The sequence below is a fragment of the Saccopteryx leptura genome, chromosome 2 (genome assembly GCF_036850995.1).
Source record: "Saccopteryx leptura isolate mSacLep1 chromosome 2, mSacLep1_pri_phased_curated, whole genome shotgun sequence".
Lineage (NCBI taxonomy): Eukaryota > Metazoa > Chordata > Mammalia > Chiroptera > Emballonuridae > Saccopteryx > Saccopteryx leptura.
The window spans coordinates 306,610,923-306,623,391 of record NC_089504.1 but is presented as its reverse complement, the minus strand read 5'-3'; the positions used below and the strand labels follow the sequence as shown (position 1 = coordinate 306,623,391).

General features: G+C 41.1%; 1 protein-coding gene across 7 annotated transcripts in view; it reads right to left on the bottom strand.

Annotated features, from left to right (window-relative positions):
- NRF1 (nuclear respiratory factor 1) overlaps positions 1 to 12,469 on the bottom strand; it is a 139,105-nt gene that overhangs the window by 101,004 nt on the left and 25,632 nt on the right. Inside the window, exon 1 of one of the 7 annotated variants that reach the window (XM_066362680.1) lies at positions 5,881 to 5,903. The exons of the other annotated variants lie outside the window; for them this stretch is intronic. The gene's annotated coding sequence lies outside the window, so the exon portion shown is untranslated. Of the gene's footprint in view, positions 1 to 5,880; positions 5,904 to 12,469 lie in introns of those variants that run through there. 7 annotated transcript variants of the gene reach the window in all.

Sequence of the window (12,469 nt, the reverse complement as noted above, 5' to 3'; positions counted from 1 at the left end):
TGCATTTTTTTACAATTAAGTTTTTGTGGTTTCATTTTAAGTAAAGAAAGTGCAGTTTTAGTTTACATTTAGTGTTAAGAAAGTGCAGTTTTAGTTTACGTGTCTACAGTGCCTGCATCCCTTCCTCCCTCCCTCCTCCTCTTGCCATTCACCTCCGTTAGCCACACTCATCTGTCTCCAAGGTAAGAATACAGTACTAAGTAACACTTTTTTCTTTTATTTCATATATTTTGTTATGCATATGTGTTTCTTAATTAAAAACATGTCCTTTTTCATAATTTATGATGGTTTGGGGATGTTTCACAGGGCTGGAACGAATTACATCTATTTCAGTTATTTTAAATGGGAGAAATTTGTTTGATACACGAGTTGACTGACTTACGAGCTCGGTTACAGAATGAATTAAGCTCGTATCTCAAGGTACCACTGTACAGGCAACCAATGTCTCTTTATCTTTTCACAACAGTGCACAAAATGAAGAGTATGGACCTGACAAGATTCCTCTGAATACATGTGAAAAGCAAGATAAAAGCACTAGCAACACAGAATGATCTGTGACTCTAAGCACCACATCAAATAAAAAAGGCAGGTATATATAAAAAAAAAAGGCAGGTATATCTATCATCTGATCCAGTGATATTCAGATTAGTCAACACTATTAAAAAAAATCACTTCCCCCCAAAATAATGTAACATGGTAACAATGTTACTAAAATCTTTCTTGGCCTGTATCATTGCCTGGGAGTGCAACATGTGCTTTATGTAAAGGTTCTTTCTTTATTTCCTTGTGTGACAGAGAGAGAGAGGGACAGACAGACAGGAAGGGAGATGAGAAGCATCAATTCTTCATTGTAGCATCCTAGTTGTTCATTGATTGCTTTCTCATACCTGCCTTGACGGGGGGGGGGGGGGGGGGGCACAGCAAAGCAAGTGACCCCTTGCTCAAGCCAGCGACCTTGGGCTTCATGCCAGCAACCTTTGGGCTCAAGCTAGCGACTTGAGCCAAGCCAGCAACCTCAGGGCCTCAAACCTGGGTCTTCTGCATCCCAGTCTGATGCTCTATCCACTGAGCCACGGCCTGGTCAGGCAAGGTTCTTTTTTATCATACAAACTATACAGGGGGTGCACTGTGTCTAGGCCAGTAAAGGGGACTGAAAGATAATGGAAGAGAGCATGTAAAATTCAGACTGTCTTGTCTCAGCACCCTGATGCAGTTCATAATACCAGGGGAGCTCCTTGAATTTCGATGAAATGTCGGAGAGTTAAATTTAGCCTAATCCACACATAATAGATGAGATTAAGTGTGGAGAGTATTTTAAAAATCAAAATAGGAAAAAAGCAGGCCAGGAAATCTATTCAAGGTATAATTAAATGTAAAAGAAAGCACTAGTTTAATCAATAACATTACCATATAAAAAGAAAAGCAAGTAAGAGCAACACTCTAAGGTCCAAACAGGAACAGAAAAACTGAGGGGCTCGACTTACATTCCCAGACATATCCAGAATCAAAACTTTATAACAAGGACAGAAATTTTACTCACCAGAACAGACTTTCTCAAAAAAAGGCAAAGACAGGATTCTTGGGGGATGTAGGGTAATGAATCAAAATCTCACCAATACAGGAGATAAAAACAATTGCTTAACAAAGTCAAAGTGAAAACAGAAGCAAGGTAACATGTGGCTTAATTCTAAGTTAGTAAGTGGTGCTTAAATTAAGAAGAACCTATTTGACTGTCCAAGGAATATTCTCTTTTAAATAGCCCAAGGGGGATATTGGCCTTGGAGAGAAAAACAATATCCTCCTCCTATACCACTGGGCTCTACAAAAAAGCCATAATCATTGTATGCAGCTTATTGTTTTCCATTTTCAGACTCCCAACTACAGAGAGAAATATAGAAAATCAAATAGAATACAAAACAACGCAAAGGTTATGGACCATGGCAATGTAAAGCAAAGATAAGGCTGAGAGAAACAAGGAGGCAGGGCTTGGGTCTGTAAAGTCTATGAATAGTAGCAATCATAATTTGCTCTTTAATAAATGCTTAGGGGTGGCCCTTGGCTTGTTGGCTCAGTGGTAGAATGTCGGCCCGGCATGTGGATGTCCCAGGTTTGATTCCTGATCAGGGCACACAGGAGAAGCACCCATCTGCTTCTCCACCCCTACCCCTCTCACTTCTCTCTCTTCTCTCCTCCTGCAGTCATGCATGGCTGGATTACAGCAAGCTGGCTGCACACACTGAGGATGGCTCCATGGCCTCCACCTCAGGTGCTAAAAAATGGCTCTGGTTGCAACAGATCAAGAGTTCCAGATGGACAGAGCATCATCCCCTAGGGGGCTTGCCTGGTGGATCCTGGTCGGGGGGCATGCGAGAGTCTGTCTCTGTCTCCCCTCCTCTTGCTAAATCCAAAAAAATTTTAAGTAATAAATAAATAATTAAATGCTGGGGGGTAACTGGTTGCACATTAGCTAAACCCCCAGGCAATAACAGTTTGTTACTCCCCTATAAAGTTGTACTGGCTGCTCATCTCTTGTCACTTTCTACACTTGATCTGAACTGCTCTGCACCCAGCTCTGAACCTGGTCCGCTAACCTTGTTTACCAAACTTGCCTGTCAGCTGCCAGTTTTACCCAGGGGAGGCAGTAGTGTGAGATGGGAAGGGGAAGGGAGAAGAGATTTCCTTGCTGTTTTCATTCCTATCAGTGTTGTTCTGGCAACAGAGGGCAGCTTTATCTCCCAGCTCCAGCTGTGCCACTTCTCCCCTGGTAGCTGAGCACCAGCTGCAAGCATCCCACTCAGAGGTCAGACTACCAGCTGTGTGTGGGCCCCTCTGAGCTCCTAGGTTCTCCTCTTCTATTCCCCCTGCCCTAAGCGTGGTAGCTGTTTCCTGAAGATATTAATATCCGGATTACCTTTGTGTCTACTTTTTGCTCTTTCAGTCTTCAACACCTGTGTAACCAATTCCCGGAATTAATTCCCTGAAACACCTCCTATAGTTTTACTAGGCCCTGGCGGATACACAGGGAAGAAAAAAACGTTACTGCACCAGAAATTACAGAGTGCTAGTAAGCACCAAACTTTTATATTGACTTCTGTAAGTCAATACAATAAAATGTATTGTATGTGAGTCTAAGGACATTTTTATGAGACCATCACTAAAGTTTCTGTTTCCATACATTGATGGAAGTTGAATTCAAAATCCTGAGACTGATGAATCATTAAAACGAGGCTACATTAGAGAGTATAAAATGCCTCATGAAGAGAGAAACAGGACACCGAGAAGTGAAAGGGGGTCCAGACGGAAAGGGAAGTAGGAGACAGAAACACAAACTTCTATCTCTTTGAGTCCATCTTACCTACTCTTTAGGTAAAGTACTTAATAAGTCTAACATTCCAGTAAACCTCAAAGTCGACATCACAGTAATAAGTGCCTTTTTATAGAAATAACAATAACAATCACAAAAATATTTGTTGTTATTCAATGAATGGACTAGGTTAAGTGTCTGAACAAACCATGCGGTAGCAATGACTGCTTTGACCCTCATGTCACTCTAACTTTTCGGCAGACTATGTAATAGATCTATATACATAGTATCAATAGTGGATACTAACTAATTTCCAGTGTAGCTAGCAGTGATTTAGAGTTATTATTATTATTTTTAATTATATAACTGGACCCAGAGTGTTCAAGGGTATGCAAAGTCCCTTCTCCATTCTACCTCACACCTGCCTAAAATTTTATATTGACTTGTATAAGTCAATACAATAAAATGAAAAAATAAATAAATAAAATGTATTGACATTTTACATTGTCAATAAAGTGATTCAAAAGACATTATCCTCACTTCTATAACAGGAAGCTAAAGTATTGGGTTCATGTTCTTGTCCTGCCACTCACCAGCACCTTAGACAAGTTTCACTTGACTTCTATGTCTTAGTTTTATCATCTCCCAAATGGGAAGAATACAGAACCTACTTAAGAATTATTGTGTGGATCAAATGAGTTAATATATGTATAAAGGCTTAAAATGAAACATGATATATAATAAGTGTCAGATTAAGTGCAACATATTGTTGTTATTATTATTCCACATAAAAGGGTAGGTAAAGCATAGAAATGCCCAAAGGAAAGTTACATGATTTTTAATTAGGAGAAAAAAATGCTTATAGATTTTGATCATATAAAGAGCTCTATCAAAGAGTTCTGGACCTTTCCAAATTGTGGACCAAATTTTAAGGATGTGTGGAAGCTACAGATCTCCTCCCCAGAAAAATGCATATACCCACAAAATTTTCTAAAATATTTCAATGTTCTTGGATTCAAATCATAGATTACACAGCTATACCAGAGACAAAACACTAGAGGGTGCCAAAACCAAAGAAAAATATTTAAAAAGCACAGGGAATTTCAGGTTGCTTAAAATTCAACTGGAACAAACATCCTTCCATGGAAAATAGGTGAATCTACTTTACCAAATGTTTTAAAATATAGCAACTCTTCTATAGATTCTAGATCAGCAATAACAAATAGAAATTTCTGTGATGATGGAAATGTTCTAAATTTACACTGTCCAGAACAAAGAGCCAATAACCACATGTGGCTATTGATATGAAATGCGACAACTCCCTAACTAAAGTAATCAAACATTTGATTTTTATTTAGTTTTATTTAATTTTAATTTAAATAGCCACTTATGGCTGTGGCTCTCACACTGAGCAGCGCAGTTCTACATTCTAATTTTAAGTTTTGAAATGACTTGCTGGCTCTGGCCAGGTAGCTCAATTGGTCATTGTCCCAACATGCCAGGATTGAGGGTTCAATCCCCAGTCAAGGCACATACAAGAGTCAACCAATAAATGCATGCCTAAGTTGAAGAACAACTTAGTGTTTCTTTCTCCTTCTTGAAAAAATAAAAAGAAATGACTTGCTTCTAATCACAGGACATCATGTATCATTGTTGAAGTAAGTTCTAACAGGATACGTTCATACAACAATTCAGATCAATAAGTCCCTTGTGAAAATTCAACACTGCAAAGATAGAAGGACTGTCCCTGTCTCTCCCCTGCCCTACCGGTGTTCACAATCCTAAGTAAAGCTTTCTTTTACTCACTATGGAAGGCCCTGCCTACCCAATTCCCTGTGTTTCTTAATTCCCTGGGTTATGTGAACTTTAAAAAATAAGTGCAAATTAATAAAGTTAAGTAAGAAGGCTTCTGCCACTAAAAAAAAAAAATTCTAGTAATGATCACCGAGGGCTAAGAGAGCACAGAGAAGAAAAGCCTACAAGGACATCGAGTAGATATCATGAAGCGGAAGACAGAGTCTTTAGCCAGGTGCCAGAATAGAAGAAGGGAACTGCAGGCAGAGGCAACAGCTCATTAAAAGAACATAGCATGGCCTGACCCAGGCGGTGGCGCAGTGGATAGAGCGTCAGACTAGGATGCAGAGGACCCAGGTTCGAGACCCCAAGGTCGCCAGCTTGAGCGCGGGCTCATCTGGTTTGAGCAAAACTCACCAGCTTGGACCCAAGCTCACTAGCTTGAGCAAGGGATTACTCAGTCTGCTGTAGCCCCACAGTCAAGGCACATATGAGAAAGCAATCAATGAACAACTAAGGTGTTGCAATGAAAAAGTGATGATTGATGCTTCTCATCTCTCTCCGTTCCTGTCTGTCTGTCCCTATCTATCCCTCTCTCTGACTCTGTCTCCGTAAAAAAAAAAAAAAAAGAACACAGCATGTAAGAGGGCATCAAGGAACACCCATACAGCAGGCTCAGAAGTCTGGAGACCAAAGGAATACAGCTCTTGGCTATCTCCACACCAGGTTCTTTCTTTACACTGCAATCCAATATGCTAACAATAAAGCTAATGCTGACCCACCTGTTAAGAGGGAAAGTAGTCTATCCACACTGAGCAACACCTTGCAGCTTACCACCAGTGTCTGGCATAGTACCCTGAATGGAGAAGGTACCTAATTTATGTTAATGACAATGATAAAAGGGATTAGAAAATGCATTCTCAAATATTCAGATGCTTATTAACAGCTACAGATATCAATAAAACGCAGGTGAGTTGCTGAAGCTATCCCTGGATTAAAACATGAGGGAGAGGAAATTTAGTATGCCCAGGCATTTATTTGCAAATGGATCAGAATGCAGCTGGCTCCTTTTGCAGAAAAATCATTTGGCCACAGCTGCTCCCCAAATTACCAAAAATCAAATAAGTAGTTGTCATGTGAGAGCAGGATTAGAGGCTGCCTCAATTTCCATTTAGGAGAAAACATCAATTGCCACAAGTCCCACCCCTCAGTCTCCCACAAGCACAAAAGACACTTCTATTCAGATCTGCTTGCTGTGAAGTATAGCATTGTTGCCTGCCTGCTTCTATGGGGGCCTCAATCCTGCAGATCTGTCAGTACACAACCAGCATCCAGTTAAAGCTCTTTCTTAGGTTCTCACAGAGAGTTAATGCATGAGTTCTCTTTTGAGATAACTGAACTTGTCTCTGGATAAAATTATAAAGGTGTGTCAATAAGAAGACTCTATGAATCTCTGTGATTCAATCATTCTCTCATTCCATAAATATTTACTGAATTCTTATCAGGTACTCCTAGGTTATTTTAGCACTAATATTCCAAGAAAAAGTATGATTAGCAACTCTAATTTTTTATCTTTAGTTTAAAATTTTTATTATTGTAGAAGTGACACATGTTCTTTTTGGGTAATTGAGAAAGTAAAGGTATGAAAACAAACAAACTAACAAAACAGAAATTACTACCCATATTACAGAGTTAACAATTTGATGTATACAGTATGCTTTTAGCCTGTCCCCCTCCCCACCAAGCTTTTTATATGGTTTTTAAGAGTGAGGAGACAGTGTACATACTATTTTATAAATATTTCAGTGTAATAAATAATTAAAATATTCATGTTAACAGTTTTACATCATTATTTATTTATTTATTTTGAAATTATATTTAATGGGATGACACTGATCAACAAGAGTACATAGGGCCTGACCTGTGGTGGTGCAGTGGATAAAGCGTCGACCTGGAAATGCTGAGGTTGCCGGTTCGAAACCCTGGGCTTGCCTGGTCAAGGCACATAGGGGAGTTGATGCTTCCAGCTCCTCCCCCCTTCTCTCTCTCTGTCTCTCCTCTCTCTGTCTCTCCCTCTCCTCTCTAAAATGAATAAATAAAAAATTTAAAAAAAAATCTTAAAAAAAAAAAAAGAGTACATAGGGTTTTGGTGAATATCCCTATAGTCTAAGCTGCTGACTATGCTGTGTGCCCACCACTCAAACTGAAACATCATTTTTTAAATGTTTACAGAGCATTCCCTGTAAAAGTGTAGAACTTAGATTTTACTATATAATTCCCAAAAGTCAGTCATTTAGAGTGTTTTCAATTTTTCACTATTATAAACAGTACTGTGATAACAATTCTGATATTCACTAAATATCTGTTGCCTAAATGAATGATTTACTAAGCTTAGAGTTTAATACATACCAATTATTTTCTTAGCATTAAAGGGACATAAAACTTGAAGTAATCACACAGTAATGATTCTGGACTAGCTATTATGGCAGGCACAGAAAGGTAATAAAGTAAAAACAGCAATGTAGACATAAAGATAAGTACATAATACTTGGTGGTGGATAGAGGACAGAATGAAATCTTAACCTTGACGATGTAAATGATAGCTCCTAGAAAGTGAAATATAGAGCAATTACAACCATTTCACAAAACTGCAAGTTGAGACTGTACTAAAAGTTGATGGAAGCCCCAGCTGGTGGCTCAGTGGATAGAATGTTGGACCAAAGTATAGACATTCTGAGTTCAATTTCTGGCCAACACAGGAGAAGCGACCATCTGCTTCTCTTCCCTTCCCTCTCCCCCTTCTTGCTCTCTTTCCCTGCTGCAGCCAGTGGCTCAACTGGTTCGAGCCTGGCCCTGGGCACTGAGGATAGCTCAGTTGGTCCCAGTGCATCAGTCAGCCTCAGGTGCTTAAAAATAGCTTGATACTGGAATACCCCTCCGAGACAGGGGTTGTCAGGTAGATCCCTGCGGGGGTACATGCGGGAATCTGTCTCACTATCTCCCCTCCTGTCGCAAAAAAAAGAAGGAGGGGAGGGAGGGAAGGAGGGAGGGAGAGAGAAGGAAGGAAGGAAGGGAGGGAGGGAGGGAGGGGAGAGAAAGAAAATAAATTAGTTGATGGATCAAAAACAAAAGTTTAGGAGCATAAGATCTTGCTTCCCGACACTGTCCTCAGTTTGGCTCAAATAGACGCTTATAAAAATTCTCAAAAAAATAAAAACCATTTAGAATTTGGGATTTACTGAGGGTCCAGTGAATTAGGATTATAAAATAATATGTATATTGAATTGAATTTTTTCAAATTGCACGTGCAGCCGTCCACCTCAGTCCCTCTTACATGACTCCTGTTCCTCCCATCATCACGGCTTTAGAGGATATAGCTATTCTAAGGAGTGGGTCCTATAACCGGAAGGTCCTGAAGCATGCTTCCTAGCTACAGGAACAAATGCAACTCGTAAAGTTTCCAAAGCAACATTTTTGGAAGCTATAGTCTTCTGTGAGTACCAGGGTAGTCAACTGATTTCACGTTTTTCTTCATCCATATTCAACAGTTTAGTTACTAACCACCCCCACTTTCAGTAGATGGAAAAGAAATTAATAAAAAAAAAGGACAAGAAGCTGACTTTTTAGGAAAATGAAGAATTGTGCACATAACTTTTATGTTTATCATTATACTATTTTATAAAAATTTTTAAATTGAATTTTAAATAGTACAAAAGTCCTAATTATTATTTATAAATTATTATTTATACAAATTTAGAAGCAAGAAAAATTTTTTAAAAATGTAAAAAAAGGGAGGCCAGACCAACCATTGAAATCAAGTCTATGCATAGAGTCAAGATCTAATAACCAAAACTCCAGTATCAACAGTACTGTATTCTCCATAAATTTTGCACAATATATAAATAATGCATTTATCATCCATTAGTTTAAAATAAGTAATATCGCCTGACCAGGACGTGGCACAGTGGATAGAGCATCGGACTGGGATGTGGAGGACCCAGGTTCGAGACCCCGAGGTCGCCAGCTTGAGCGCGGGCTCATCTGGTTTGAGCAAAGCTCACCAGCTTGAGCCCAAGGTCGCTGGCTCGAGCAAGGGGTCACTCGGTCTGCTGTAGCCCCCCCCCCCCCATCAAGGCACCTATGAGGAAGCAATCAATGAACAACTAAGATGCCGCAACGAAGAATTGATGTTTCTCATCTTTCTCCCTTCCTATCTGTCTGTCCCTATCTGTCCCTCTCTCTGTCTCTGCCACACACACACACACAAAAAAAAAAACCTTTTAAAAAAATAAGTAATATCCCTAGGAGTGTACTCACACCTTTCCCTTACCCCTCTCTTTCCCCTTCCCTGTCTTCTCCCCCCACTACACTCAGGCTCCCTACAAGACTTGCAACCAGGGGAGCAGTGGGCAGTGGCAGCTGGTCCTGGGCTAGCCTGCTGAACCTGTCTCCAAGACCCCCTCTTCTCTGACTTTTCAATGAGCCAAAGCAGACCTGCCTAGGCGCTCCTGTTGCTTCTTCTATCCTAAACCCTACTTTGTTTCACTGTCCCTAGCTTTAATATATGTATCCTCTAAATAAAAAAAAAAAAAAGGAATACTGAGCCCTGGCCGGTTGGCTCAGCGGTAGAGCGTCGGCCTGGCGTGCGGGGACCCGGGTTCGATTCCCGGCCAGGGCACATAGGAGAAGCGCCCATTTGCTTCTCCACCCACCCCCTCCTTCCTCTCTGTCTCTCTCTTCCCCTCCCGCAGCTAGGGCTCCATTGGAGCAAAGATGGCCCAGGCGCTGGGGATGGCTCCTTGGCCTCTGCCCCAGGCGCTAGAGTGGTTCTGGTCGCAACAGAGCAACACCCCAGAGGGGCAGAGCATCGCCCCCTGGTGGGCGTGCCGGGTGGATTCCAGTCGGGCGCATGCGGGAGTCTGTCTGACTGTCTCTCCCCATTTCCAGCTTCAGAAAAATACAAAAAAATAAAATAAAATAAAATAAAAAAATAAAAGCATGCTTTCCCACTTGACCAGGCAGTGCTGCAGTGGATGGAGCGTCAGACTGGGATGCCGAGGACCCAGGTTCGAGACCCCGAGGTCGCCAGCTTGAGCGCGGGATCATCTAGTTTGAGCAAAAGCTCAACAGCTTGAGCCCAAGGTCGCTGGCTTGAGCAAAGGGTCACTCGGTCTGCTGTAGCCCCCCAGTCAAGGCACATATGAGAAAGTAATCAATGAACAACTAAGATGCCACAACAAAGAATTGATGCTTCTTCTCTCTCTGACTCTGTCATAAACAAACAAACAAATAAATAAATAAAGCATGCTTTCCCACACATGGAGGTGGGCATAAGAGGATTCGTGGCAACAGCAATATTAACACAAACGATAAGTGAGCCTAACATTCATTTTGTGGTTTACCTCCTGTGTTCTACGCCCTCTGATCCACTGTTTAAGAGCTAAGGAACAAACACATACACACAGTATCAGTTGAAGCTTTTTTTTTCCCCCAGTTGAAGCTTTTTTAAAAAGTCAAACTATGTGCCCTGTTGGAGAAGTTCAGCTGGGTGGAGTGTTGTTTCGATATGCCAGGGTTGCCAGTTTGATCTCTGGTCACAGTACATACAAGAATCAACCAATGAATGCATAAAAACAAGACAAAACATAAAGAAATCTCTATTCCATGACAGCTGCATTTATTCAGAAAAACAGATAATGAAAAGGTGTATGATAAATTACTTAGGGTTTTTGTTGTGTTGTTCTAAGCCAGGGGTACCCAAACTACGGCCCCCGGGCCGCATGCAGCCCTGAAGCCATTTATCCAGCCCCCAACGCACTTCCGGAAGGGGTATCTCTTTCATTAGTGGTCAGTGAGAGGAGCACATTGACCATCTCATTAGCCAAAAGCAGGCCCATAGTTCCCACTGAAATACTGGTCAGTTTGTTGATTTAAATTTACTTGTCCTTTATTTTAAATATTGTATTTGTTCCCGTTTTGGTTTTTTACTTTAAAATAAGATATGTGCAGTGTGCATAGGGATTTGTTCATAGTTTTTTTTATAGTCCGGCCCTCCAACGGTCTGAGGGACAGTGAACTGGCCCCCTGTGTAAAAAGTTTAGGGACCTGTGTCCTAAGCAATACTTTTAAGAGATAGCATTATCTACTCAGCCTACAGATAACCATAGGTCACAAAAGCCCTCTGTAACAACTCTGGGCCACCCTTAGGGTTCTGGATGGCTACAGGATGGAAGCGCTGCTAACAGTGATGAGCAGCATTCCACAAACATTCCAGCTGTGTGACAAAGGCTTCAAATGGACTGAGTCAACCCAGTCAAGTAACTAATTCAGTGGTCCATGAGGGAGCACCAATGGCAACCTCCACTAAGACAGTGGGGATGGCCTGACCAGGTGGTGGCGCAGTGGATAGAGCGTCGGACTGGGACGCCCAGGACCCAGGTTCGAGACCCCGAGGTAGCCAACTTGAGCGCGGGCTCATCTGGTTTGAAAAAAGCTCACCAGCTTGGACCCAAGGTCACTGGCTCAAGCAAGGGGTTACTCGATCTGCTCAAGGCCCACGGTCAAGGCACATATGAGAAAGCAATCAATGAACAACTAAAGTCTCGCAACTTGATGATTGATGCTTCTCATCTCTCTCCATTCCTGTCTGTCCCTGTCTATCCTTCTCTCTGACTCTCTCTCTTTTCCTGTAAAAAAAAAAAAAAAAAAAGACAGTGTGGATGGAAAAAGCATATGTGAAGTATTTAGGTGGTGAAAATGGAAAGGACTTAATTTAACAATTGCATGTGAACAGTGAGAGAAAGGTACATTACTCCAAGATGCTTCCCATGTTTCTGGCTTGGGTTAGTGAGTGAGTGGTTCATTAACCAAAGCAAGGAGCAGTAAAAGAACAGATTTGCAGAGGAAGACAACATTCACGGTGGCCATCTGAACAGACACCTAGATCGGGAGCTAGGTGCAGGTGCAAATTTGTGATTCATCAAGGGGATGATGATGAAGTCATAGAGCATGAATAAAATTGACCAGGAATAAAATATGTAAAGTAGGACAATAAAAGAAGTAGAGAAACTAGGAGAATATTCAAAGGGGTATATATAGGAAGGGAAAACAGGATAAAGAGAGAACATTAGAAGAAAAAATGAAAATCAGGAGTCAGTAGTGTCATGGTAGGCAAGTGAAGAGAGAAACCAATAATATGAAATGCAGTAAAAGAAGTGTTGACATAACACCTTGCCCAAAGACGCAATACATTCACTTATTCAACACATAAGTGATAATCACCTACTGTATGTCAAGCACTGATAACAGATTGCAGTGAACAACAACTAAGTCTCTGCCTTCATGGAATTTACATCCTACCAGAGGGAGATC